The following is a 5000-nucleotide window of genomic DNA, read 5'->3' as shown; positions in this document are numbered from 1 at the left end:
ACGAGATTCATGTATTACACGCAAATTAGATATTGAAATATTTTATGCTCCCTTAGATTTTAATATTCTACGATCAAAATGAGCCAAAACACCCTTATTATTTATCGCACAGATAACATATCGGAATTAAATCTATAAACATGTCTCTCATTACACCAACGAATATACATTTCGAACTTTTTATTTGTAATTAGTGGTTTAAATTTTCAACAAATTACAGAATAAATTTTCTTGTGCTGTGGATTTTCACTGACAGTTAAACGTGCCAGGTGAACTTTCGTATATTTCCTTAAAGTAGAAGAAATGATTGTAAGTCTTGGACTGCCATTATACTTCCTTCACAAAAATAAGCTCTTTCTAATCATGTTAATTACGCCTTGGATATTTTTTTGCCTTTTGTCTTTTACTTGTTTCAGACATTGCACTGTGGCCATGCTGGTACACCGCTTTAAGGTGTTTAATACAACAAATTCATCAAAGTACTGTCGAACAGCTGCGTTATAATAGCGTAAAAAACTAACACCGATTTTCAAACGATGGAGGGCGACAGACACAAACACTATTTGTCACAGGGCATTAAGGAGTTGTAGGTCTTTCAGCCCTGGGCAATTTCAGTACCTGGTCCTGAATTGAACTCGAGTGGATGCTATTTTTCGTGCAATAATATGGCGTCCAGTTCTGGCATTTGCATGACAGTCAATTCTGAAATTAAGTATTAGTTCTTTTAGAGTTTTCCACATTTAGATTATTACACATTTGTTGCGCCTTCGCTCCAGAGAGTAAAGTTGCAGTATTGTAACCTTTCTCTGTCGCTCATCCACTTGACTACTTTGGGGTAGGGGACCAGTCGATTAGATCGACCCCAGTGGTACTTAGTTTATCGACCCCGAATGGATGAAAGACAAAGTTGACCTCCGCCGAATTTGAACTCAAGAACGTAAAGACAGACGAAATACCGCTAAGCATTTCGCCCGGACTGCTAACCATTCTGCTAGCTCGCCGCCTTCAAATACTTGTAAAATACTGTTAGACAAATATTACATCAAATTCTTTATTTTCTCCTTCACTGTATAATACATCCAAATGCAAGTCTTTACTGTATCAACCAAAAAAAACAAAAACAATATCTACTTACACAATAAATAAATATTGATCATGTCGATTGCAACAGACAACTATTTAATTTATTGAGCCAAACAACAACGTATTTATGTTACAGCAATAAAATAGCCGCAACGGAATCATATAAAAATGGGCATAGTCTTTAATATTAGATCTATTACTGAGCTTTGTCTTTAATATTTCATTTATTATATCAACACTACCAACTCATTAACCTTTTAAAATACGTACAAGCGATATCATGATATAGAATATTGTTATCTTTAAACAGGGAATGATAGCGGAAAGAAGTATTTAAATTACTAGCAAAATTAAGATGGAAAGAAAATAATGATCGACATAATAAAGGAGAACTTCCCAGTAAAATGAATAATTTTAATTAGAGATCTTCTGCAATAAATTTACGTGACGTGTTATTATCGTACTAATATAAACACATTTGCAAACACTTATGCAAACACTGGAACATAGAAGAGCTCCGTGATTAGACACACTTAAGGGAAACAGATGCAACCACGAATACATATACATACACAAACCCATTTCTATAAATACATACATGTATACATACGTATATGTGTGTATATACATAGATATGTGTGTGTATAAGTATATATAAATATATGTGTATGTGTGTTTGTATGTATATACATGTATACATATATATATATGTATATACACACACACATATATATATATATATATATATATATATATATATATATATATATATATATATATATATATATATATATATGCCTGTGTGTGTGTGAAAAAAAAGAGAGAGGGGAGAGAGAAAGTAACAGTGTGAGAGGAATGGAGGTCTAGATAGATAGAAAATTTTTACTTACATAGTAGATAACACGTGAACTTTCAAGGTCCCGAATCTCTCGGTGAGATTGATGTATTTGATGTCCAGGTTCAAGTTGTGATTGACGCCAAGAGATAAAACGTGATCGATGAGAGAATTGAAGCGGATAAAGAACGAACCGTAGTCTTAATTTCTAATATAGGAAGACAGAATTTATGATGGCAGAATTGAAAGGCATAGCGTAATTATAAACATTGTTACTAATGAGAATATTGGGTTATTGGAGTAAGTTTGAAATTAAAACCACGGGCATATGCACGATTGTAGACTAGGGACAAGTTTATGTAAGTATGTACACGCGCGCGCGCGCACACACACACACACAACACATACGCACATATATATATATATACGGCAAATAAGAAAATGGAGAGGAAACAAATGACATACATCAGTCGGTAGACATTCCAGTGTGTCTAATTATTCCAAAGCATTACACACACATATATTAATATTACAGAAAAGAACAAAGCATCTGTTCCTCTGAAGAAGCCAAGAGTTACACTCATCATACAAACTCTATCTGCCCATCCCTACAGAAAACTAAAGAGATGGAGATGGCATGGAGGATTTCGTTGCCTCTTGGAATAAACGGCATTAAGGAACTGATCTTTTGTTTTTTTCTGTATTATAAATACATGTGTGTCTAACACATAGTTACTACATGTGTATGTTTTCTTCTAATAATTTATAATGCTTTGGAATAAATATTGTAGCTTTATTTTGGTCTTATATAATGAAAGCGTAAGTTTTCCGGTTTGTACCTCACATCCTACCTTTGATATATTTCCTCCGTACGACATCAAATCTGATATTTCATATGAAAATTTTTCTCTTTCTATCGAAAAGAGTGCACCACAACGACAGATTCGTCGTCTACTGACGCCTGATGAATTTATCCGAAATCACAAACTCCATTGTACACTGGCTGCCTACGCAGACGACCACACATTTCTTCACAGTCACTTTTTATTATCTACTATTTACAGCTGAAAAAAAAATATTCACTATATTTCTCTTCTTCTGTCTCTCAAATTCTTTCTCTCGTTTTTTAAACTTTCTTTTCCTCGGGCGCCCACACAAATGACCTCCGTCACTTCTAATATATTGAACATACATTGCTTTCAATACAGATACTGTTGATCATTTGGTACAATTGAAGAAGAGAAAATATTGGTTATAATCTTTATTTGATTTTCTTGTAGCTATCAATCTATGTTCACATAGTATGAACTTACAATATGAGATAATTGCTTTTTTGTGTTAAAAATATTTTGAAAATATTTTCTTTCTAATTTAGAATCTTAATTCTTATGGGGGTACCGGAAGATAAAAATCTGTATTTTCTTTTCCTGTTATGTCTAAAGGAGTATTTTCGAAATCTATTATCATTATTAAATCGTAGAAAGAGAAACATCATACAAAGAAGCAAAGACTGTTTATTTTATCAAGTATTAAAGTAAACAAATAAACTATTTTCAAATGATCGGTACAAAGTGATATTATCGCTAATAGTGACTCTTTTGTATCTGTTTTCCCATCATCTCTACTGAATTCAAACGATGCTCAAAAACCAATTACGCTTCAGTCATTACTAGGAAGTTGTTGACCACCAAACAAATGCCATCGACCTTAACCAGTATTCTTAGGGAAAATGGACACCTATATTCCGAAGTAAAAAAAATTTTTACAGGCTTCTTTCAGTCACTGGTGTTCTGTCCTGGTGAAAATATATCGTTCGCACAGCTAGGACGCATACACAAAACGAACTCTTTGCCTCATTGTAAAGATATTAAGATATTTTCTTAACATAAAACCTACGGTAGCTTCAGTACACAAATAAATTGTATGCATACAAACATATATTGGGAGAGGGAGAGAGAAAGAGACGGAGATCGATATATAGATATATACACATACACGTGGATATATATACATATAAACGTTTATATGTAAATACATATATGTATATATATGTGTGTGAGTGTGTGTGTGGGTGTGTGTGTGGGTGTATATACAGTTGCTTCTACAGAACATTCAATATTCAAATTTCACTTACAATCTGTTGATTTATCCGAGTCAGTGGTAAAAATGAGTAGAACACCGCATGCACAACGGATGGAATCGAATTTGGGACATTCATAAGTAGAAAGCAAACCTCTGAACATCGAAGGTACATCAACAACATGAATGTGAGTTCCAGCCTAACCACACCCCCAATTTTGTATTCCACGCCACTGACAAAACTCTTTCACCTCTAATTGATCCATGATTTAAGAAACTTCAGAAAATTATACGTTTCTAAATGCTGAGCGCTTACGAAACTAATATTTTATAGAATGGAACGTAAATGTGAAACTGTAATAACGTATGCTGTATACAGTAAGTCAGTTGCAATTTGTCGGGTCGACAGATTTATAATAGAGCTATTTCAATGGCTGTTGATTCACATCATGTCGAAAGATAATATTATTCGTTTTTACCGAACGCCATGCGATAAAATGTAAATATTTAATTCTGAAATACAAGTTCATCTAAGTGAAGCGGCAGACTTTTAGTTTATATGCCAAAAAGGTTAATTGTTTATATGTAGATAGGAGCACAGCAGAATCATTTTAAATCCAAATAATGAATACTTCCATCGTCAGATAACCTCTCCATATAGGTTGCGAGTCAGACTTCATTATCTTTATGAAGATGAACATTTTTTGTTCATCCATTTTTGCTTTTACAACTTTGGAACAATTGCTGTAAATATTTATGTTGCATTCCTTTTAATAATAATCCATTTACATACTTTGTATATAAATTTGCACCTCGTTTCAAAGACGGGGCTTAATATTTTCCCTTTTTATTCATAGGCAAGGTATGTATATATATATATATAAATACACCTTCGCAACATCTGCGAAGCGGCATCTTATATAATAAGAGGGATTTGGTTAATGCCTGTAATTACAAATCCCTAAATTCTGTATATTTGACAGACTAAGATACGTTGTACGAT

General features: G+C 33.2%; 1 long non-coding RNA gene across 3 annotated transcripts in view; it reads right to left on the bottom strand.

The window, feature by feature from the left end:
- LOC149132109 (uncharacterized) overlaps nt 1-5000 on the bottom strand; it is a 27759-nt gene that overhangs the window by 16984 nt on the left and 5775 nt on the right. For 2 of the 3 annotated variants that reach the window (XR_016244889.1, XR_016244890.1), the window contains exon 2: nt 1974-2126. The exons of the other annotated variant lie outside the window; for it this stretch is intronic. This is a non-coding gene — a long non-coding RNA (uncharacterized LOC149132109). The remainder of the gene's footprint in view (nt 1-1973; nt 2127-5000) is intronic. 3 annotated transcript variants of the gene reach the window in all.

Source organism: Octopus bimaculoides, chromosome 18, assembly GCF_046866305.1.
Source record: "Octopus bimaculoides isolate indiv1 chromosome 18, ASM4686630v1, whole genome shotgun sequence".
Taxonomy (NCBI): Eukaryota; Metazoa; Mollusca; class Cephalopoda; order Octopoda; family Octopodidae; genus Octopus; species Octopus bimaculoides.
Note: the sequence above shows the minus strand (reverse complement) of the source record. Positions and strands in the feature narration are given on the sequence as shown.